This window comes from Cervus elaphus, chromosome 15 (assembly GCF_910594005.1).
Source record: "Cervus elaphus chromosome 15, mCerEla1.1, whole genome shotgun sequence".
Lineage (NCBI taxonomy): Eukaryota > Metazoa > Chordata > Mammalia > Artiodactyla > Cervidae > Cervus > Cervus elaphus.
The window spans coordinates 82213812-82239417 of record NC_057829.1 but is presented as its reverse complement, the minus strand read 5'-3'; the positions used below and the strand labels follow the sequence as shown (position 1 = coordinate 82239417).

At 42.8% G+C, this 25606-nt stretch overlaps 1 long non-coding RNA gene across 1 annotated transcript; it reads right to left on the bottom strand.

The window, feature by feature from the left end:
* On the bottom strand, window positions 1-25606 carry LOC122709284. Its single transcript, XR_006345461.1, has 3 exons — window positions 25509-25606; window positions 24428-24432; window positions 1-38 (listed from the first exon to the last, which is right to left on the bottom strand). It is a non-coding gene; the product is annotated as an uncharacterized LOC122709284 (long non-coding RNA).

Below are 25606 nucleotides of genomic sequence, written 5' to 3'. Positions count from 1 at the left end.
GAGTCAACTCTTCGCATCAGGTGGCCAGAGTATTGGAGCTTCAGCTTCAGTCCTTCCCATGAACATTCAGGGTTGATTTCCTTGAGTACTGATTGGTTGGATCTCCTTGCAGTCCAAGACTCTCAACAGTCTTCTCCAGCACCATTCCAGGTGCACTCAGATCCTGGCTGGGGTCAGCTGAAGAAGGGTCCACAGGGACAGATGTTCAGATGACGGCCTCATGCCTACCGCTGGCGGCCATCCAGACCCGCACGTGTGTCTCTGCACCCAGCCTGCCTGGGCCTCTCCAGAACATTTTGGGGTACTGCTGGTGTCCTTAAACTATGCCCCAGAGGGTTAAAGAAATTGGTGACTAACCAACTCTGGACCTTGTCTTCCAGGAGGACAGATGGGGAGGCAGCTTGTGGAAATCAACTTCGTTTGTAACAGGACAGAAGTGGCCGAAACCGGCTGGAGCCAAGACAGCTGATCAGAGTCTGTGCAGAAGAGACTTGCTTGCAGGTGGGGCGGCCTTCTGAAGTCACAGCTCGGATTTCCACCGGGAGTTTCATACCAGCTCTGGGCAAATGGGCACGCGCAACCCAGGAAGAAACAAGCCACGTGCTTGCACCTGTGTGTAAGAACCCATCGCTTGCCTTAAACTTTGTAAACAGCCATGTTTCTCCTTGATTCGCAGCCTCCAAACCCCAACTCTTATGAAATATCCCCCTCCTCTTTCTACTGGGGACACAGATTTGAGCCGTGCCTCCTGTCTCCTTGTCTCATTGAAGCTTTTCCGTTTCTCAAAAGCAGGTGGCAGAGCATAGGCTTCTATGCATTTTGGGCAGCAGGCCGTTTGCTCCATATCACCTTCGTTTCACAGAGCTGCTGTAATAAATTGCCACAGACAGTGTGGCTTAAGCAACAGAATGTCATTCTGGAGGTTCTTTAAGAGAAGACTTCCTTGCCTCTCTATAACTTGTGGTGTTGATAATCCCCAACAGGGTGGGGACCCCTCACTGAGTCCTTTGCCCTGAGTTGCAAATGCCAGTTGAGCAACATCACGTTGGCATAGCAGAGCAGAAACTTTATTCATTGATCAAGCCTGGAGAAGGGACGGTTCCTGCTCTAAAAACACCTTCTCCCCGAAGGAAAGGGAAGGTGGGAATATTAAGGGGTAGGAGAAGAAGTGACATCAGGGCTCTAGGAAAGGAGCAGAGGTTTCCAGAGGCAGCGGGAGCATGCATAGTCTTCCGTGCTTCTTTGCACGTGGAATTGTGCCTAGCAGAGTACAGACCCTTGCCTTGGGCAGAGAGCTTAGCATAGCAAGGAAGCAAAGAAAACTTCCAGACAAGTCCAGGTCTCATCTGTGCAGGTACATTCCTGTGGTCAAGTCTGAGCCCAATCGGGGCAGTGGACCACTGCATGGCTCTCAAAGCATAGCTGCAAAACATCTCTGTCAAACACCAGGTACTTTTGAAACAAACAGAAGTAAATGAAGGATGGGATCTTTCAGCTCTCAGGGGCTGTGAGCAATCCTCAGGTCCCTTGGCCTCGAGCTGCATCACTCCAGTCTCGCCTCTAACTCCACGTGGCCTTCTCTGTGTTTGTCTCTCTGTGTCCTGTCCTCTTACAAGGGTACCAGTGGATTTAGGACCCAGTCTAACTAAATCCCTGGTAGCTCAGACAGTAAAGCGTCTGCCTACAATGCGGGAGACCCAGGTTCAATCGCTGGGTCAGGAAGATCCCCTGGAGAAGGAAATGGCAACCCACTCCAGTATTCTTGCCTGGAAAATCCCATGGACTGAGGATCCTGGTAGGCTACAGTCCATGGGGTCACAAAGAGTCAGACACGACTGAGTGACTTCACTTTCACTTTCTAACTAAATCGAGCATGATGTCATCTAGATACCCATAACAAATCATATCTGTGAAGACAGTATTTCCAAGTAATTTCTGGGTGGACATGAGTTTTTAAGGGACGTTGTTTAACCTCTACAGCTGGTTTCCCTCAAAATAAGATTTTTCATGAAGACAAGGCAGAAGCTGCAAGGCTTTCTCTGACCCAGCCTCAGAGCAATCAGCAACATTACTGTTGATTATAAGCAGAGTGAGCTCTGATTTGAGAAGGGGCCATACAGGGCATACTACTAGAAGCATGGTCCCTTGGGATCATACTTGGAGACCAGCATCTATAAGAACCTGTCTCCTGAGAAACTGTTTGCGGGTCAAGAAGCAGCAGTTAGAATCAGACATGGAACAACAGGCTTGTTCAAAATTGGGAAAGCAGTACAAGGGTGTGTATTATCACCCTACTTATTTCACTTATATGCAAAGTTAAATCGAAGTACATCATGCAAAGTGCAGGGCTGGATGAAGCACAAGCTGGAATCAAGATTGCCAGGAGAAATATCAACAACCTCAGATATGCAGATGATAACACTCTAATGGCAGAAAGCAAAGAGGAACTGAAAGCCTCTTGATGAAAGTGAAAGAGGAGAGTGAAAAAGCTGGCTTAAAACTCAACATTCAAAAAACTAAGATCATAGTATCTAGGCCCATCACTTCATGGCAAATAGAAGGGGAAAAGTGAAAGTAGTGACATTTTATTTTCTTGGGCTCCAAAATCACTGCAGATGGTGACTGCAGCCATGAAATTAAAAGACGCTTGCTCCTTGGAAGGAAAGCTATGACAAACCTAGATAGCATATTAAAAAGCAGAGACATCAGGCAACAAAGGTCCATATAATTAAAGCTATGGATGGTTTTTCCAGCAGTCATATATAGATGTGAGAGTTGGTCCATAAAGAAGACTGAGAGCCAAAGAATTGATGCTTTCAAACTGTGGTGCTCGAGAAGAGTCTTGAGAGTCCTTTGGACAGCAAGGAAATCAAACCAGTCAATCCTAAAGGAAATCAATCCTGAATATTCACTGAAAGGACTATTGCTAAAGCTCCAGTTCTTTGGCCACCTGATGTGAAGAGCCAACTCTGAAAATACACTGATGCTGGGAAAGATTGAAGGCAAATGGAGAAGAGGAGGCAGCAGAGGATGAGTGGTTAAATAGCATCACTGACTCAATAGACATGAATTTGAGTAAACTCTGGGAGACGGTGAAGGACAGGGGAGCCTGGCATGCTGCAGTCCATGTGGCCACAAAGAGTCAGACATGACTTAGCAACCGAACAACAATCTGTGAGAAGGACCAGGGACAGGGGAAGTGAACAGGAGGGACAGGACACAGAGGGGAGAGAAGACATTCTTAGGACTGCCATGGTGGGACAAGGGAAGCGATGCATGCACTTGATTTCCAGGAGAGGCCTGGACAAGACAGAGAAGGCTTTCAGGAGCCACCATCTGGCAGAAGAGAAAAATTGTACATGACAGAGATCTCTACAGAGGATTTTTAAGATGTTTCACTGCACATCAAGACTCTTCTCTGCCCTTTGACATTTCTCAAGAGATGGGGTAAAGATATGAATTGCCTCCATTTCTGTTTTTCTGCCTTGCTGTTATTTCTCACATGTGATTTTCTGCAGGCCAAGATCACAAGATGATCACAAGATTTCATCGTTTTTATGCAAGCGGCATATCTCTAACCCTCTCAGTAAAGCCAGCACAGGGCTCTGTCCGTGGAATGTAATCAACAAATAACGACCAGGTTTAAAGCATTTACAAGTTTAATTTGGAGATACATTTGAAAGGTGAAACCAGGATTTCTGTTGAATAGGAGTATGTGCATGCACTTTCAAAAGAGTTATCAACTGAGTTTTCAGTTTGTCTTCTCTGTAACAGGTTTCGACACAGGTATTGTTGGATTTTTATAGCCTGAGGGTTATTAAAGGTGATGTTTGGCGAACTGCCTTTCCAGGAAAGTTTGGCGGGAAGGTTCATTTTATTGAACAACATAGCTGACAGTCTTCAGATAACAAAAGACTCAGAGGATGTAGGCAGTGTTCCCTCACAGGCTGCAAAATATACTCCCCATGATAAGCCCAATAATTCTTCCAGCTCAGGAAATGGCTAGAGGGTGACTAGAATGCCGGGGACAAGTGGGGGTATTATGGCTGCGGGCTTTCCAGCTCTGGGGGACTTAGTTAATCAGGGAAATTAAGGGCTCACATCACTAAGATGATTTTAGACCCCAACCAACAAAACAAACCAGTCATGGGAGGAAGTTTATGGAAATGCTTCCTATTTCAACATAGTTGAAATAAAATAAAATCTGGGTACAAAAGACTAGGAATTGACCTGAAGTGAGACTTCTCTCCTCACAATCAGCACACCCTACCTGTTCTTATCGTGTTTGTTGTTGTTGTTGATATTTGTTGAAGACTTACTATGTTATGTGTTTGACATACATAGTCTCATTTAATCCTTACAACACTCTTATGAAAGTGGTACTAATGCAAAGAAGATGTACTGGGCTGGAAAATTTGGGTGAGGGTGGATGGAATAGTCCCTACTCAAAAAGACTGTCTTGCAGTGAAATGTAAAGAAGGGTTTACATATTGTCTGGATTTTTAAAGCCAAAAATGTAGTTTGGGTTTTAAGAAATTGAGCCAAGAGTTCAAAGAGGGCTTAAACACGAGTTTAAATTAGTTTACATGTTAAACTCATATGTATCCAGACCCACTTATGAATGGATGTGTTCATATCCCTATAATCTCAGTGTAATGGCTCAGTGTAATGGAAGCCCTTCTGTGTGTTAATGACATTAACATTGAATAGATGTAAGTGTACATATTAAACATCAATTAAGTGTGGAGGGAGATACTACTTCATACCCACTGAGATAGCTAAATCCAAAAAGATAGACATTAACAAGTAATGGTGAGTTTATAAATTGGTAAAGCCGCTTTGGAAAATAATCTGGATTGTTCTGCCCGTAGTCCGAGTCCCCGGTCGGGAAAGAAGACTCCTCGAAACAATGCAACTTGCAATAGGGGAATTTATTACTGACTCGAGCCAGGGCCTCCCGCCCTCACCAAGGGTGTGAGGACAAAAAGGCCCCAAGCCCCAGTTCTCTCGGGTATTTATTAGGTCAAAAAAAGCAGCAGGTGGTTTGCGCAAGCGGACTGGTTACACAGTAGGTAGTTGGCGCAAGCAGATTGGTTACACAGTTGCAAGGTAATTTTCGTTGGACCAACGTGGGGCTTTCAGCTTTCCCCTGATAGGTTCCCTTTTTCTTGCTAGGCATATGTTGATTGGCTGGCTCCAGGAGGCCTGATAATTATGTTAAACCAGGCCTACTCCTAATCTAGGCTGCCTGTCATGGCGTTAGCCGTGATAGCCTGACAGGATATTCCTCAAAATATTAACTATACAGTAACCATATAATCATCAATTCCACTCTGAGATATCGACTCAAAAGAAATGAAAACATATCCACACTAAGAGCTGCTCATAAATATTCATACCAATGTTATTTGTAATAGTCAGAAGGTGGAAACAACCCAAATTCCCACTAACTGATTTATGGGTGAACAAAATGGGGTGTATCTATACAATGCAATCTTATTCAGTAATAAAAAAATAAATGAAGTACCGATACAGGCTATGACATGATCACCCTTGAAGACGTCATAAGTGAAAGAAGCCAGTCACAAATGACCACATGTTATATGGTTCCACTTACATGAAATGTCCAAAGTAGGAGGATTCATGGAGACAGAAATTACAGTAGTGGTTCCCAGGGGAGAGGGAAGTGGGCAGTGACTATCACTAGGTATAAGATTTCTTTGGGAAGGTAATGAAGATGTTCTGAAGATTGTCTTATGATAGTTGAACAACTTTGTGAATATACCGAAAACCATTGAATTGCATATTTTTAAAGAGTGAACATATAGGGACTTCCCTGGTGATGGGTGGTTAAGAATCTACCTGCCAATGCAGGGGACACAGGTTCAATCCCTGGTGTGGGAAGATTCCACACCCCTTGGTGCCGGGGTCCAGCCTCGGCAGGATCCAGAGGGTACCCTCAGGATGAATGGCGTCTGCGAGAGATAGAAGACACGTGAGACCAGCCTTGATAGGGCCCAGTCTGTGAGGGAGAGAGAGAGAATGACCAGACGGGGGTGCAGAGAGTCTGGCAGAGTCTGGCAATGCTTTATTTTTTACCATAGCTTTTATACCCTAAGTTAGTACATTTCTAAAGGGAAGATAGTTTAATATTACGTCAGCTTGTCCTTCACAAAACCAGGGTGTTTTCTGCATACTTCTTTGTTTATGAGGGTCTTGTACATTATCTTCTGGCCTTGGGGCCTATTAACATTTTATGCAGGTCAGGTGAATGTAAACCTATTTTCTGTTTCTATGGTGACCTTAACTGAAAGGTAGCAGTCTCATAGGGCAAAAGTACAGAGTGGAAGTATAACCTTGTTAACACAAAAATTAATCCTTCTGCAGAAGTTGTCAGTTGCGTTTATCTAAAAAGTTTACCCCACACTGATTCTGCGACTTTGGTGAGGCAGCTTCTGCCTAGCACTCTTGGCTGACAACTAACAACCATCTCATTGTTACCACACTAGGGCTAAGTTCTTATTTCTCTAGATCTTTAACTATATTAACAGTGGTTTCCACAGCACAGCCTTAGCACACTAAAAGCAAAAACACAGCAAGCAAACGTTAACCCAATAACCACTTTTATAATAAGTTTTTCTTATATTTTCTAATAAAACTCCTTCACCCCTCAAAAATGCTCTATGTCTATCAGGGCTTTTATATCAGATTCTTAATTTTATTTTATGATTAAAATATTATAAGCAATCATGCATATTAGTACCAAGGGCATAAATGCATTTGGCTAACAAACTACCAACAAAAGAGTTTAAATTAAAACACTCCTTTCATGCTGGATAATCTCATAAAATACCACCACCTGGGAAACTTATTGATTAAAGTTCTAAATTGATTCTTATTTGGGAAGAGATGGGGGAAGGCCTTCTGCCTGTGTCACAGAAATTAGGGAGTAGTTTATTAAAGCAAGCATCAGAAGAACAGATACCATCTTTAAGGTGAGCGCCGGGGGCAGCTTTGGGGCAGCTTTTCAGAATCCCTGAAAACCTGATCCACCTTGCCCATCAGGCTTTCTCCCCATGACCTTGTCATGGGTGGGATCTCGTGAGCTAGCCTTTTCGGAATCCTTGAAAACCTGATCCGCCTTGCCCGTCAGGTTTTCTCCCTCATGACCTTGTCATGGGTAGGATCTCGTGTGCTGGCTCCTGGCACCTTGGTACAACTAAGCCCCTGGGCTACAACCACTCAGACCCTGCACTAAAACTATTGAAGCCAACGAGCCCTAGAGCCGGTGCTCCACAATAAGAGAAGCCACTCAATGAGAAGCCAGTGCCCCGAAGAGAAGACCCTGCGCAGCCAAAAATAAATAAACAAATAAATAATTTTTTTAAATATATCTTTGTTTTAAAAAAAAGAGTGAACATATAGTATATAAACTATATCTCAATAAAACTGTTCTTAAAAAAAAAGAAGAGAAAATAAAAAGTTTCTTTTTAATATGTAGCTTTAAAATGCCACTTTGGAAAGTCCGAGGACAAGAATGGATTGAGGTTTGTAAGCCTTGCATGTATACAATTTGGGGAACCTTCTTCAACAGACATAATTTTATAAATGCCAATGTGCTGTGTCTTGCTTATTCACTCAGTCATGGCCGAGCCTTTGCGACCCCATGGTCTGTAGCCCACCAGGCTCCTCTGTCCATGGGATTTCCCTGGCAAAAATACTGGAGTGGGTTGCCATCCACTCCTCCAGGGGATCTTCCAAATCCAGGGATTGAACTCAGGTCTCCCGCATTGCAGGCAGCTCCTTTAGCAGCTGAGCTACTAGGGAAGGCCATAATTGCCAATACATTGTACAATAATTTGAGTATAGTTAAAAATACAGTGTGTGCTCAGTCGTGTCCTACTCTTTGTGACCCCATGGACTGTAGCCAACCAGGCTCCTCTGTCCTTGGAATTTTTCAGTCAAGAATACTGGAGCAGGGTGCCATTTCCTACTCCAGGGGATCTTCCCAACCCAGGGATCAAACCTGTGTCTCTTGCGTCTCCTGTGTTGCAGGCAGATTCTTTACCACTGCACCACCTGGGAAACCTCCAACAATACAGTACTATAACTTAAAAATTTGTTAAGGGGTAGAGTTCATGTCATGTGTTTTTTTTTTACCACAATTTAAAAATACAAACACAAATTTCAGTGCAAACTGGATAATTAGGATGAGAAAAGAAATGACAAATTTAAAAATAAATTTTAATAAAAAATTAAAAAGTAAGACCTGGAAACCATCTACAACCAATTTATAAAACCACACTTTTTATTAACTAACTGCCTGTCATCTGTCTACAATCCTACTTTCCAACATTGCTGGCCACATAATCTTTGTTCACGTTGCCATGAGACAATGATGTCTATCACTTTCTACAGGGAGAACAGAAAGTACTTAGTCTTTCCTCTAGCGTAATTGATACAAATTGCTTTTTATAATATACATATCCCAATTTCCCCCTGCTTAAGACGAGTCTTCTGCCTTCCCAGGACATCCTCCCCAGAGATGAGAGGCAGTCTTTATCTTCTCTTTGAGCCCAACATCACACCCAACACTTGAACCTTCCAACACCAGACAGGCAAACTTGGTGAAGATATGCTGAAACCAGCACTCCCATCCTGCCCAGAGAAGTGAAAACAAACTCACTTGTTCTTGGAACACAATTTGACAACAGATAGTAGAGATCCCTCTAAATTCCACCTTTGGGAATTCCTCCTAAGGAAATAACTGCAATGCACAAGAGTAATCTAAACGTCTGATGTAAGCAAATAATAAACAACCTTATTATCTGATCATGTGTTGGCACCTTTTAAAATGGTGATAAAAATAATGTAATAATTTGAAAATTATAATACACATAATATTGTACAATTATAATAAGTCATAGGTTGATATAAAATTGTGTACACAGTATGCCTAGAACCAGGCAGTTGGTGCAGTGGTAAAGAATCTGCCTGCCAATGCAGGAGACAAAGAGGCATGGGTTCAGTCTCTGGGTCGGGAAGATTCCCTGGAGAAGTAAATGGCAACCTGCTCCAGTATTCTTGCCTGGGAAATGCCATGGACAGAAGAACCTGGCAGACTACAACCCATGGGGTCACAGAGTCAGATATAACAGCTCAGCACAGAACATGCCTAGAACTAGATTTGATTTCAACCCTGTGCATAAAGAAAAAGAAAAAAAGATTGGAAGGAAATGCATCAAAATACTAAAATGATTGTGTTGGGAAGGCTTATGCAAATTTTCCTTATCTCATATAAATTTCATAGTGAAAATATGGCTGCCTAATAATCCTGTCTGCTCCCTGACTCAGCCCATAGAATTAATGGTCCTAAATATTAGCAAAGCAGCTGGCTCCTTAGAGAGGGCTGCTACAATAAATAAATGTAAAGTATGGTTATGAGTTTATTTTTGAAGTGCTTTCAGCAAAATCACTTGTTTACACATAGCAACATTCGGGGCGGGGGGGAATCAGTGCAGTTAAATACCTTCACCTCTGAAACTGCCCCACACATAGTGCATAGCTTTGTCCTGTGGCTGAAACCTCTGTTCAGCAACTCCTAGACACACTATTAGAAGAGTCAGTGTAGGTCATACCACCTGCTGCATGCTCTCCAGACCTGAAAATCAGAATAACTCAACAAGAAGCCCACAAAGCTGCCAAGAGCTGTCAGAGGTGTGCGTTGTTGTAGCAACAATCCGGCGGCAGCAGTGGAGCAGAGGAAACAGGAGTTTGTTGCTATGTTCAGGGCATGGGACTTGCTGGACCAGAACTAATGGGGGATGAAAATGCAGGTGACAGTTGGCAATGGGTGACTTACAACTTGGATATTCGTAAGGAAAATGTCTACCCTTTAGGTGGTGGTCCAGTCGTGTTTTAAATACCTCATCGTTGCTGTAGAGAGAGAATTCCATGTAAGTCCCATTCACAGTGGACTTTACACCATGGACTTACTATCAGAAATAGTCCTGTGACCTGAAGGAGGTGAGAGACACGTGGAGGAAGCTGATTTCACAAGCTCATGGTGGCCTTCCTGCATCAATGCATGCAAACCAGCAGCAGAGCTAAGCCTTGACCGCAGAGCACAGTGGAAAGAACCCCAGGCTTTGGAATTGGGAAGACTTCCCTGGTAGCTCAGCTGGTGAAGAATCTGCCTGCAATACGGGAGACCTGGGTTCGATTCTTGAGTTGGGAAGATCCCCTGGAGAAAGGAACGGCTACCCACTCCAGTATTCTTGCCTGGAGAATTCCATAGACAGAGGAGCTTGGCAGGCTACAGTCCACGAGGTCACAAAGAGTTGGACACAACTTTCACTCACTCACTTGGGTTCAGATCCAGGCTCAGCCACTTGCTAATTGTGTTACATTGAAAAGATGCTTAACCACCTCCAGCCTCAGTTTTAGCATCAGTAAAATGGGAATAAAAATTTCTGCTTCACAGGATTTTTAGAAGAATCAGAAGTGCCATTTGTAAACATAAACGATACCACATGACCCAGCAATTCCACTCAAAAGTATCTACCCACACAAAGACTTGTATATGAATGTTTGTAGGAGCATTACTCAGGATAGCCAAAAAGCTGAAAGAGAGGAGCTTGGAGATTGTTTATATTGTGGAATCACCAATATAGCAAGCCTTGGATGGCTGCCTTTTGTTCTTTTATGAGAAAGGAAAATAAACCCTGTGCATTTTTTTTAAAAAATTGTCAAAAAGTAGAAATAAACTCTCCATCACCTGATGAACAATCCCTGGGTCAGGAAGATCCCCTGGAGAAGGGAATGGCTACCTACTCCAGTATTCTTGCCTGGGAAATCTCATGAACAGAGGAGCCTGGCAGGCTACAGTCCATGGGGACACAAAGAGTCAGACATGACTGAGCAGGCTCCCATCTTAAGCCTGTTATTTAAAACAGAAATGCTCTATTTAAAACGCCTAGCATAGTGCCAGGTAACCAATAGGTCATGGTTATTATTGGATCTGTCATTCGATTACAATTTAACTGGCTTCTCCTCCTTCTAGAAAATTTCCTTAGTACATTGTGTGTTTCCTGCTCAGAAGGTAGTATTAGAAGCAGAAGTGCAATCCTTGAAGAGACTCTGCAGCTCATCGATCCTTTCTGCAGATGGGAAAGCTGAGGCCCAGGAGACTGCTGGTTCTTACTCGAGGAAGCTGAATTAACCAGTACATTCCCAGCAAAGCAATGCAAGTACAAAGGCAGCAAGTCTTCTGCTCCCAGGAGCACACCTACATGAACTGCTTCTGCCTGAGTCCTTGGCCCAGGATCAGCTTCAGAAAGAAGGGCATGGACATAGATAACAACCATAATTATCATCAGGCTAAAGGCTGGGGTCTCCTGGGGGAGGTTGTGCTCTCCTGGACAGTCCCTTAGTTGACATTTTCTTCCTCAGTAAGAACTCGGTTAACAATCAGACAGAGTGGGGCTCAGAGTTTCTTCATACATTAAACACTGAGGCCTGGACACACACACCCTCTGCACACATGGGACCCTTGGTGGAAAAAAAGGACAAATCCCAGCTGAGGCAGTGACAGCTGATGAGTTGAAATTTTTCTGTCCCCAAAACACCCCCTACCCAAGTCTGAGTCTGAAAATTCCACACTAGGGATGCATTCATTTGGGTAGAAGCATTCCCTTTCCATTCAGAAAACTAAGATCATGGCATCTGGTCCCATCACTTCATGGCAAATAGATGGGGAAACAGTGGAAGTGACAGACTTTATTTTCTTGGGCTCCAAAATCACGGCAGATGTTGACTGCAGCCATTAAATCAAAAGACTCTTGCTCCTTGGAAAGAAAGTTATGACCAACCTAGACAACATATTGAAAAGCAGAGACATTACTTTGCCAACAAAGGTCTGTCTAGTCAAGGCTATGGTTTTTCCAGTAGTCATGTATGGATGTGAGAGTTGAACTATAAAGAAAGCTGAGCGCTGAAGAATTGATGCTTTTGAACTGTGGTGTTGGAGAAGACTCTTGAGAGTCCCCTGGGCTGCAAGGAGATCCAACCAGTCCATCCTAAAGGAAATCAGTTCTGAGTGCTCAGTGGAAGGACTGATGTTGAAGCTGAAACTCCAATACTTTGGCCACCTGATGCGAAGAACTGACTCACTTGAAAAAACCCTGATGCTGGGAAAGATTGAAGGCGGGAGGAGAAGGGGATGACAGAGAATGAGATGGTTGGATGGCATCACCGACTCAATGGACATGAATTTGAGCAAGCTCCAGAAGTTGGTGATGGACAGAGAAGCCTGGTGTCCATGGGGTCCCAAAGAGTCAGACACGACTGAGTGACGGAACTGAACTGAGGAGCCAAAGATAACATATCCTCTTTTAATTTTAAATCATACAATTTTATAGCCATGAGGAAACCTAGATGTCATCTAGTACAATGGTGTCCTAAGGTATGTTGGCAACTGACTTTTCACATAAATGCTGAAAAAGACAGTCAAAGTGTTAGTCACTCAATCATGTCCAACATTTTGTGACCCCATGAACGGTAGCCCACCAGGCTCCTCTGTCCATGGGTTTCCCAGGCAAGAATACTGGAGTGGGTAGCCATTCCCTTCTCCAGGGGATCGTCCCAACCCAGGGATCAAACCCAGGTCTCCTGCATTGCAGGCAGTTTCTTTACCACCTGAGCCACCAGGGGCCTAATATTTAAAACAGGTAAAGGGGGAGTTGCTCTAATACCAGCAGAGGGAGGTGCCATACTCTGCCCACCTGCTTCCCACTGGGCAGCCCCTTCGTGTGTCCAAGAATGCGAGACTCCTCCACACCAACTGGAAACTGCCACCCCACGCTGTCGTGTGGTCGGAAATGGTAGCTATTAACATTAATTACTTGGTCTAAAGAACAGCTACCGGGTGTTGAGCATGAATACTCAATGAAGTCCCAGCAGTGTACAAAGTAACCACCTTACAAGGCTTTTCTCATTTAATTCTCACAATAAACTGCTCTGGCGTTGGTACCATTATTATTCCCCTTTTACCACTTAAGTGGCACACAGGTTAAATAACAACTAATATGAGTAGGAGGCAGGATATGAACGCCGGCCATCTGACTCCAAACCAGCCACCATATTTCTCCTAACTCATTCTTTCCATGCCACAGATGCAGGCCAAGCACAGGAAGTGGGCTTTGTGCAGTCAGAAGGTTGATATCTGCAGAGCTGGACCCAGGATCAGGGTGCGACTCCCAGTTCAGGGTCCACCTAAGGGGTTCCTTCGTCTAAGGGATCAAGTAAAAAGTCTTCATGAAGAAGCCCCAGTCTGGGGATTCTATAGTGATCCAGTGGTTAGGACTCCACGCTTCCACTGCGGGGACAGGTTCAACTCCTGGTCCAGGAAAGAAGATCCTGCAAGTTGCGCAGAGCGGCCAAAAGAAGCCCCAGTGTTCAGCACGGTTCCCTCAGTCCTCATCCCTGCCAGCCCTCCAGTCTCACCAGGGCTTGTCCCACTCACGCTCCTGGACCACCAGGTCCTAAAAATGCCCCACTCACTCTGTCACTCCCTTCCCTCAGGTGGTCCCCAGAGAAGGGACCCCCAGGGGATGTCCTTCCCCTGCCCTGATTAAATCCTACAGAGCCTTCAAGGCTTAGTTAGGGCATCTCCCTTGTACGATTCCTAGGGAAACCCCGGACACTTGCCAGACCTCTCCACACTTCCCGGCCCACCTAGCTCATCCTTCCTCCTCACTCCCCTCCACAGAGAAGCACCTTTACTCCTGGGCACATCAGCCTCTCTCTCTCCAACTAAAACCTTGAAGAATGAGTCCCACCTGTTACCTATCTTTGTTCCCTAATCCGAGAACAAGGTGTGCTCCAATAGAGTAGGAATGAACAAGTAAATGACCCTTGAGGTAACACAGAAATAAATGGCTATCAAGTCCATTTTGAGCCCCTCTACATTTTTCTTTAAGCAAAAAGTTCACTCGAAAGTTAAACAAAAAATTTTTAAGAAAAAAAAGTCACCTCAAATGGAATGATTAAATATATACTTTTGTCCATGGACTGCATACCCTTTTCTGGACATGCAGTTCCACTCAGTTAACACACGCGAGACTTCCCATAGCTCATCTGACCTTCACTCTCTCTAGACACGAGCACAGTCACACATCCACTCTTGAGCCCCCACCCCCATCTCTACCAAGTGGTGCCCAAATCTCTACTCACACCCTCCAGCAATCAAGAAGACACAGTCTTTCCAAGGCAGTTCGTTCTGACCTAACTCCTAAAATAAATCATAGCAAACAAGAGACCGTGGTCCTGTATTCAACTGTAATCTGCTTCCTTGTAATTCTTCCCCAGTACGTCCTCTTTACCCCTAGGTCCACTCAGATCTAGCCTAATCCCTTTTCTGGAAAACAGCCCTTCAGAATCCTCTCAAGTCCCATCTAAATCTTTGGATTAAATATTGCCAACTCTGCCAACAGTCTTGACTGCCTTCTCAGCATCTGTGTGGTTTCTCAACAACTCCCAAGTGTCGTAGACCTGCTATTGGTGCACCCAGGATTTTATTAGCTCTTTTGGCAGCTATAGCTCAGCAGTCCCTCATAGAGGTTATGGTCAACCACCTCCTTTGAGTCTTTTCCATTCTTGTTGCTGCTAAGCCATGTCCCTCTCATTCTAAATGGAGCAGCTGCATGTATGGACCTACTTTGTTTCTGTAATTGCAGGAGAGACTGCTAGCTGTTGGCCACAATCCATTTCCTCTATTTCCCAGGCACACAGCTAGGTTACACTTCTCAGGCTCCCTTGCAGCTAGATGTTGTCACGTGACTTAGTTGTAGCCAATATATTATGAACACAAGGTGTTTAAGAAACAAGTGTGACATCAGAATAACCAAATCATTAATGAAAAATATTTCTTTTTTTTAGAGGAATTCTGGCTAACAAATGAGCAAGAAAAGACAGAACATCACCACATACAAACCTTTGCATAATCATCAACAGTCAAAACACCATCTATGGAGTAAACTTGTCCCCAAAATCTGGACCAGAGAAACAAGTGTGGCCCTAAATCCATTATTGTTGAAGCTGAGTGATGAGTATTGGGGATAAACTTTAGTATCTCCCTCCTTTTTTGTATGTTTGAAATATTCCATAATAAAAATAAAGTTAAAAAAAACATACTCTTCCCCTTCTCCTGAAGGCACATCTAGAGGAGGATGTTAATGAGACCTTCAGGGATGGAAGAAGCCACAAGATGGAAGGAGCCTGTCATCAGCTAACCACAGACATCTATCTCAGACTGTTATGTGAACAAGAAATAAACATCTGTTGTGTATGTGACATTATAATATTCTAGGCTTATTTGTTTCCACAACCTACTCTACACATAAAATAGGGAAAGAAATACTTTGGTCTTGGTCCATAGCTTAACTTATCTGATCTTTCCAAAATCATTCTTTTTCTCAAATTATGTTCCCTTCTTTTGCTATTTGTCCATTCTAGCATTTAGGCTTTGAAATGAAAATGCCAAGTACAGCATTTTTAAATGTTACACAATGCCCTGTAGCCCACCACTAGACACCTTCTACAGGGAGACCAAGTCAATTAATCAATATCCTTTGAGTAGTGATTCTGTTATGAAATCATCTCATTATACAAATCCCTGACACAATATTCTGTTCTATCTGATGATTATTATGTCCCTGTCAGATGCCTTGCTAAACTCTAACTAGGTAATTGACAGCTGAGTCTAGTAACTTAGAAAAAAGGAAATAAGATCAGATTTGATTTATTCTTAGTAAATCCACACTAACTCTATTGATCATGTTCAGTTTTAAGTGGTCACAAGTAATTCCCTTAATAATTTATTGTGGTATCTTGTCTGGTTTCAACTGTTAAGCTCACCATTCTATAATTTATGGGGAGAAAAGTCATCCCTTTTTGAAAAGTCATTTCCTTTTCAAAAATCAAAACTACTTTTGTAGGGTTCCAACCTCTAACACTGCAGTTTCTCAAATCCACTCCCAGTGGTTGGGTATTCCCACCGGCAGATCCCCTGGAAAATATTTTCTTTCCCTCAAGATACTTGAGATCATTTAGAGAAATTCAGGCTCTTAACTCTAGTTCCCTTTTTATCAATATGTATTCTACCATTGTTTTTGAGGATCTCTTCTGTAAGAGAGAAGAGATGCAAAATAAGAATAAAGCCATTCTACTTCGTCTGTGTCAATTATGTTCACCATGTGTATCTCTCAGAACAGTTAGTTGTTTCTTTTGGAAAGAAGTGGTAGGTTCCTGTTGCCTTGAGTCCTTCCAGCTCCATTCTGGGTCCCAGCTCATTGTCCATAGCTTCTTGGGGAATGTGTACAAGAGACACGCTGACACTTTCTCATTTTTTATCACCAACGAGGGCTGCAGCATCATGTTCGCATCTGACCTCATTCCCCAGGTCCTAGGTGAGCAATGCACCAACGTCAGAGTAATGCCTTCAATGTCAGGCCAGGGCTAGCAGACAATGTGGACATCTCTGCTTGTCTCTCAGTCCTCAGGCCCTACTAACCCAGCAGCATTAGATCAAAGAGACTAAAAGAATAATGAACAAGAATGACTCACAAAAGAGAGGTAATTTGTCAGAATTTTACTTGAACTTCTTTCACTCCTCCCACCTAAATCTCTTCTTCCTAGTACCATGGTGCGTGCACACTCCTGAGGGTCCCCCTTCAGTTTAGGTCCACACCAAAGAGCTGGACCTGAAGCAGAGACAGTCCTCAAGCATCCCAGAGCACAATGTATGAACTTGTTGTTCAGTCACTCAGTTGTGTCTGACTCTTTGCCACCCCACACACTGCAGCACTCCAGGCTTCCCTGTCCTTCACCATCTCCCAGAGTTTGCTCAAATTCATGTCCATTGAGTCGATGAAGCCATCCAACCATCTCATCCTCTGTATATGACTAATACTATCCTTGAACCCAAGTTATCTTGGCCGTTCTTGCTCTGCATATCACTAGCGAACTCTTGACATGTTTGTTTTAAAACAAGACAAAAGTGACTGACATTTTTGCTTTGACTCTCAAATTGCTCTCAACTTTGACCTTTCTGACATCACTGAAAAGGTTGAGAAAGAACTACTTACTTATCAGAACTCAAAAACTACCCTCAAGGACACCAAAGTTTCACATCTTGTTCTCAAGGTTGCCACCACTGTCGTTTCACCATCTCATCTCTCCTCGGCACTAGGATATAAAGAACAACCTACTGTTTCTCACTCTGGCCTTGGGGAGGACAGCCTCCATCCAGACCAGTAAAGCACCTGTTAGACATTCTGCTTCCAGCTGAGTCCCCAAGCAAAAGGTTAAGCCAAATGGTTAACCCTGAATCATGACCAATATATCTCTGAGCCATTTGGAGAATTTGCATCTACTTGTTCCATCTAGCCCAGCAGAATCTTTGCCTGAAAACACTTTGACTCCTCAATTATTTTATTCTCACTTGGATGATCCTAAATGACTCTTCCCACCAGTCCTGCAGATTTTTGAGAAGTGTTATATTTTATTTGTCCTTCCCCAGTGCCTCAGTGGTAAAGAACCTGTCTGCTAATGCAGGGGACATAAGAGACTCAGGTTCAATCCCTGGGTTGGGAAGATCCCCTGGAGAAGGGAATGGCAACCCACTCCAATATTCTTGGAGAATCCCAAGGACAGAGGAGCCTGATGGGCTACAGTCCATAGGGTTGCCAAGAGTCATGCACAACTGAAGCAATTTAGCACTCACACACACTAGCCTCAGCTTCAATTGTTTTTCCGAAGCAAGCCTTTATTGGGGCTCCTGCGGCAACAGCAAGGGAGCAAGAACAAACAACAGGTTCCTTTCTTTGCTCCCTGCCCCCCAGGGGGGAGCAAGCTTGTTCCCTGTGTGGGGTGAGGGTAGGGATGTGTCCAGGGGTTGGGCCAGAGGTGTGGTTTAGATGTTTTGCCTGCCGCTTAGCTGATATTGTGTGCAGGGGGCATGCTCAGTACACTGCGTTTGCTCCCAACACTCTGTTTTTCTCTATGCTCCTACCTTTTGGTCTCTTTGTATCTTTTGGGTCCGGAACTTGCCCCGCCTGCACTGCGCCTGCACACAGTCCTGTTTAGTCCCATGCGTCTCTTTATGTTTTATTGCTCTAGGAGAGGCATGACCAAGTGCAAGCACTGCCGCACTGCAGCAAGAGTGAAGCTGGGGAATGACCCAGCTTCGCTCTTAACAAGTCTGTTTCCTTAAATAAGAGCTGGCTCCCCTTGTACAGCCATAGTTTCTAACATTCCAGAATAACATGCTATTGCTCACTCGTGAGCTTGTACAATGAGATCATTCAGATAATTCAATAGACAACAAGGCAGTGGACAAGATCCACTTATTTGTCCAGCAAGACCTTCGAGTGTGCCGCCTGTGAAATCAGACTTCCTAGACTGAAGTCTGACCCTGTTACTTCTGACTCATGAACCTCAGTTTCCCTATACATAAGATGTGTCCACAAATTGCACTTCCACCTAAAGCTGTTGTGGGATTAAATGATATAACCCACATCAGTACTTAGCAAAATGCTTGGCACATCAGAAGAGCTCTGTGAACATCACTATCATTATGAATTCAAGGGAATCTGAAGACTGTCCACTGGCTCACAGGAGATACGAATCCAGACTTCATTGGAATGGTTCACCTCAGTCTTAAATTTAGAATAAATGACTTCCCAGGCTTTGTCCCTGCCATTATTTCCTGCAATCAGCCAAACCTAGCTCTGAACTAAAAGCAGCTATCATCTGAAGTAAGGAAATGAAACGTTTAGCAAAAAAAACAAGCAAATTCAATGAGATCTTAGAAAATAAGTCTTCTGGGTCTCTCATTTACACTCTCTATCTTGTAAATTCCTGGAAATTGGAGATTCACAACTTTTTAATCAAAATTTAATTAGTACCTTGCACACAATAAGCACTCAGTGATTGGGAATATATATGAAAAAATTATGTCTCCAGTCACCCATGTACCAGGGAAACCCAATCCTCATTCTTATTCATTAAAGCCCAATTCTCCAAGGACTTGTCTGAGAGCCATTGGCAGAGATTCCTCGGAGCGTCAATTAAGGAGCCCCTTCCCCTCCTATCCACTACCTCTCACCTTCCCTTCCCTCCTCATTTTCAGTTTCCATCTTCTCTGAGAGATTCCTATCATAGAAAATAGAGAATTGCTTTTTAGCAAGAATAATCTAGGGACTTCCCTGGTGGTCCAGTGGATGGGAATCCACCTGTCCATGCAGGGGACACAGGTTCAATCCCTGGTCTGGAAAGATTCCACATGCCTCGGGGCAACTGAGCCAATGGGCCACAACTACTGAGCCTGTGTGCTGCAACTTCTGCAGCCCGCAGGCCTAGAGCCCACACTCTGCAACAAGACAAACCACCACAATGAGAAGCCCTCGCGCTGCAACAAAGAGTAGCCCCCGCTCACCACAACCAGAGAAAGCCCGTGCACAGAAACAGAGATCCAGTGCAGCCAAAATAAAGCAAATAAATAAACAATTTTTTAAAAAAGAATAATCTAGAGAAATGACTGGATGTGAGTTTTATCTCTTCAGGTGCATGCTAAGAACATGTACTTTGGGGATAATTATGTTTACCTGTCCTACATCAGGATGTGGCCTGTAGACCTCACACCAGGCATTGTTCCTGCAAGCTCAGATCACAATCTTCTGCTGACAACATCATAAAGATTTCATTCCAAACAAGCTCTAGCCTTACCCAATAAGTTTACCAAGTTGCTCTCCTACCAAGGAAAGCACCCTCTCCAAACATACTGTTGAGAAAGAAAATCCAAGGCCTTTTCAGTTTACACTTATAAATATAATATTAGAAAAATCTCACATCCCCAAATCCGGGAAACCTACGGCTGCTCTTAGACAATTCAGTCACATCGATGGAAGTCTGGCATGTCAGAAGCTGAAGGGCATTCTGTTATTCAATGTGGCTTCTCAAACAGCAGTCTTACTTACTGATAGATAGGGAATCAACAGCAAATTAAAAGAGGTTAAGTTCAGTAGCAAATGGTGCATCCAATTATTTCAGAGCAGTAAATAAGGATAGGGAATGTCAAGGCTCCCGAAACATTCAGAATTGAACTGTGAAATCTGAACAGATATTTGAATGTTGCCTTTGAGAGAGACAATCTGCCAGAGCCAGGAAGAAGGAAAGCAAGTGAAATATCGGTCTAGTAGACAAATACCTGCCCTAGAATGAATGGACTTGCCACTCCTGAGGAGTGACAAGATCAGAAGACACAAGGCCATTTGCTTTGCAAAGCAGAAACAGAGACACAGACATAGAGAACAGACATAAGGGCACCAAGAGGGGATACACGGGGCAGGATGGATTGGGAGATTGGGGCTGACATATACACTGCCATGTACAAAGTCCATAACTAATGAGAAGAGACAGGGAATTCTACTCAACACTCTGTGGTGACCCAAATGAGAAGGGAATCCAAAAACGAGGTAATAAATGTGGACGTGTGGCTGATTTGCTTTGTTGTATAGCAGAAACTATACAACATTTTGCCAACAAAGGTGCATCTAGTCAAAGCTATGGTTTTTCTAGTAGTCATGTATGGATGTGAGAGTTGGACTATAAAGAAAGCTGAGTGCCAAAAAAATTGATGCTTTTGAACTCTGGTGTTGGAGAAGACTCTTGAGAGGTCCCTTGGACTGCGAGGAGATCCAACCAGTCCATCCTAAAGGAAATCAGTCCTGAATATTCATTGGAAGGACTGATGATGAGCTGAAACTCCAATACTTTGGCCACCTGATGCAAAGAACTGACTCACTGGAAAAGATCCTGATGCAGGGAAAGATTGAAGACAGGAGGAGAAGGGGACGACAGAGGATGAGATGGTTGGATGGCATCACCGACTCAATGGACACGAGTTTGAGTAAACTCTGGGAGTTGATGATGGACAGGAAGGCCTGGCAAGCTGCAGTCCATGGGGTCGCAAAGAGTCAGATATGACTGATTGACTGAACAACTGTCTATCTATCTACCTATCTATCTATCTATATATAATACAGTGGAATATACTCTATATGATGCAGTCCTACAGCCTAGACATGCATCCAGGTACTACTCTAGACTCCTACAACCCTTTGTGTGTTATCTTGTTATCTTTATCTTTTTACCTAGCTCATTGTCAACATCTACTGTAAACACACCTGTGAAAGCCTCCCTGCACGTGTCAGAGTGAGTGACTGGTACCCAACTAGAGATGACTAAGGGCTTCCTGAACTGGATCATATCCTAGTGGGTGCCATGTGTTTTGCATTCTGAAACTATATATCACCCTTGGTAAAAGAGAAAAATGATATTGCAGGGTAATGAGGGAAAAGAGTGGCATATTTAGCAAAACACATTTGAAAGTTGAGAAATAATGAGAGATGCCTAAAGTGCTAGTCTGGACATGAAACATCTAGACAGCAGCATCTCAAACCCTACCATCTTACAACGTCTGAAGTATTATTTTGCCTACTGGCATCTCCTGCTGCAAGATTATAAAGCAAATTATGATTAGGCATTCTTCAAAACTTTGAGAGAGAAAAGCTGACTAATAAGGACAGATCATATTTAATTAAGAATGTTTCTGGACTGCCCTCCTGGAGCTGGTGCATAAATCAAGTGGTGACTGTCGCCTTCCTGTTGCTGCTCGTAGCTCGCTGAGCTGCTGTGACCTGCCATTGCCTGACTGCCTGTCTTTTATTGCTCTGAGCCCAGACCCTCCTGGAGGGCAGGGACCCCTGGCAAAGTGCTGAGCACATGGTTGGCATTCAATGAATATCTATTCTGAGATGTTTTTACTCACAGGACTTCTGACACCAAATACATGGGCTTTTTCTCTTTTCTTAATATGATACAATTTAATGTCATCAATCTGCTTTTTAACATGAAATGGTCATACAATTTTTTTCCTTCCATTGTGTAATCACACATTTGATTTCTCATTGATCCAAGATTTACAATAGGGAGTTTCAGCTTTCAAGTGCCTGCATTTTTGTATTGTTTTGTGTGATTATAGTTTATATTTTGGCTATTAATTGTTGGGTTTATGTAGTATTTGCTCTGGGGTCAGTTGGAATGCGGGATTTGAGTTCCCTGAATATACCAGCTATTAGTATAAAGTCATTACAGCTTTGTTACCCAGGTATTACTGTTGCGTTCAAGGTGCAGAAGCAAGGTTATCTAACAAAGGTAGCCTAACATGATGAGCTAACTGGAAGATGCAGAGACCACATCTGGTCATCTAAGCCTGTCTCCTACTCCAGAAGACAATAGAGAAATGGCTCATACCAAGAGAAGGAAAGTGTTTCTAGATCTGCCTGCTGAGTTCACTTCCAAGGGATAGAGCCTTACCTTTTGGGAATAAGAAATTGAGACTATGATCTGAAAAGATACTAGACCAATAAGAATTACCACTCCTATTACCACCCATTAAGGTTAACTATGTGCCAGGCACTGAGCTAAAAGATTTCACATATTTTATCTGATCTTCCCTCAACAAACAAGCAAATAAGGACCCAAGAGCCAAGGGGCTGGCCCAAAGTCACACCATTTGTAAGTGACAGAGCCAGGATTTAAACACAGGTCTGTCCAAAGTTTCAACCTTAACTACTACACACTGCCTTCAAGCGGCTAAGCACTGTCTCTCCCCAACAAATCAGCTGTAGAACCTATGTTATGCAATAATAAAGTCACAAATCCCATCCTCCACGTGGCTTCCCAGTCCAGTTGGTGTTCATTTTCCTGTGCCTAATTCCCTGTCCTGACTCTTCTAAACTCTACTTAGAAGGGTCAAGGTGGGGGCTGTAGACAAAGTAACAAATGACCTTTCTGGAATAACCTCCATTTGGTGTACCAAATATATAATTAACCCAAAAGTTAAATTTATTTCCTGTTTAAAAATCTAAGCAAGTTATAAGGAAAATCAAGAATAATTCCTTTGAAATGATGAAGACAAATTCCTAGCAAGCAGAACAATTCAAGAAACCTGGGGGGATATTTACAATGAAGGATGCTAACTGGACTTTCTGTGGTGATCATCTCACAATATATACAAATACCAAATCATTATGTTGTACACCTGAAACTAACATAATCTTCTAGGTCAATTATACTGCTTAGTCGCTCAGTCGTGTCTGACTCTCTGCAACCCCATGGACTATAACCTGCCAGGTTTCTCTGTCCATGGAATTTTCCCAGGCCAGAATACTGGAGTGGGTTGCCATTTCCTTCTCCAGGGGATCTTCCCAACCCGGGGATCAAACCTGCATCTCCTGCATGTCCCGTGTTGGCAAGCAGATTCTTTACCTGGGAAGCCCAAGTTAAATATATTTCAATTTTAAAATTAATTAATTCTTTTAAAAGAAAGGAGAAAAAAGAAAGTAGGAAAGTAATAAATATCAGAAATGAGACAAAATAAGGGGCAATTAAAACAATCAATGAAAATAACTATCTGTGCCAATAAATTTGAATATCAAGATGAAATCGGTGGCTGTTAGTTGTAAATTACCAAAATACACTCAAGAAAAGATAGAAGAATTGGGGGAGCAGGGATTGTGAAATATCCACCACTGCAGTAGGAACCAGGCCCAGATGGTTTTGCCCATAAAGTGTATCTGTCCTTCAGAGAACAGCTAATCCTGTGATGTTTGAATCATGACTCACAGGGGCTTCCCCAGTGGCTCAGGGCTAAAGAATCTGCCTGCAATGCAGGAGCCACTGGTCTGATCCGTGGGTCAGGAAGATACCTTGGAGGAGGGCATGGCAACCCACTTCAGTGTTCTTGCCTGGAGAATCCCCACAGACAGAGGAGTCTGGCAGGCTACAGTCCATAAGGTCACAGAGAGTCAGACGTGACTGAAATGACTTAGCACACGTGCACAAAAGAAGAGGAAGAACCTTTCCAAATCATTTGGGAAGTAGACATAAACCTGATTCAAAGTATAACTTTTTAAAGTACAAAGAAATTACTGACCTATATTACTAGCAATATAAATTACAAAACCTTACATAATATATTAACAAATTGAATCTAAAAAAATATTTTAAAAGCACAGTGACCAATTCGGGTTTATTATAGAATTTTATGATGACTTAATATCCTACATTGGTTAAACATTAGGAAATCTATTAATGTAACTTATTATATCAGTAGATTAAAGAAGAAAAATTCTATTTTGATAGGTTCCAGAAAAGAATTACATAAAAATCCTAAGTAATTGAAAGAAGAAAATGAAACTTACCTAGAGAGTCTAAACAATCTATATACACAAAGTCTCTAAGAAGGTATATAAAAACTGGAATCCAAATCCAGTCCATTGCTCTTCCCCATATGCTTTCCTACTTTTACTAGGGATTTGAAATGCCAACAAAATTATTCAAAATGCCCTTTGATTGAGGAAAAATAATTTGCAAATGCCACGGTGGTTAGAACAATACCTGATTGTTTTCTTATGTACCCTAAATTGTCTTTGTGAAACAGGGTCCAGGAGGCAGTACAAATATATTATGTTCTTCCGTCACACTAAACTGCACACAATTAGTGCTTTTTTTTTTTAATGTTTCCTGACAATTCCCCCTATTTTATTATATTTGTAAAAAAGAAAGGTCTTGACCAAATGAGTTTGGTTAGTATTAACCAACCTTACACAAAGGCAACGATAAACAGCAAATACAATTATCAAGACAATCACCAAAGTTACAGTTCTGGACCCGACGCTGTGAGTAATACTTTGAAACCATCCTTGTGGGTCTAGCCCGGATAATTTGTTCAGCTAAAGTTTCCAAATTAGTGGAAGAGGGCAGACATTTAGAAAAAGTTTCAAAGATTTTCTTTTGCAGTAATTGTACATTCAGAGAGTCATTATCATGTAAATGAAATTTGATTTGTTTCCAGTTGTAGGTACTATGATTGAAAGGAACAGGAGTAACACAAAATTGGCAATTAATACAAGTTACAGATTAAATTGTAAGTGGGACACAGGCCTGTATAAAATATGACTGATTATAGCGCAAGAAATAGTTACTATGACCACTACTGGTCTCTGCGAAATGTCTAGTCCAAGTTTCAAGTTCTTTGATGCTGACAGCAAGTTTCTAAACATCCCATTGTTCAGGCCCAATTTGTTTATCGAGGATGATTCAAGGAGGAGGAGGTGATGCCATTCCACCGTCAAACCAGCCAAGAAGTCCTTTGTCATGGTAATGTTTCAACATAGTGTTAGTAACCTTTTACATAATGTTTTTTCTTCTTTCCCTAACTCTTTCCCTAAAGTTTCAGTAGTAAACATGGTTCACAGACAGAAAAAGGGCAGCAATGTCCGAAAGTCTTCTTTTGGAGGCAGGATGAAAGCCCAAGTTTGTCAGCCAATGTTTATGCGTAATTTTGCTGGGCCCATACACAAAGGAAGGACTTCATAACCTACAGAAATGTTAATTAGTTTTCCCTCCTCCCCAGGGTGTGAGGGTTCCAAGGAGGGGGACATATGGGTGGAGTCACTGGTTGATACAATCGGTCTTTTCT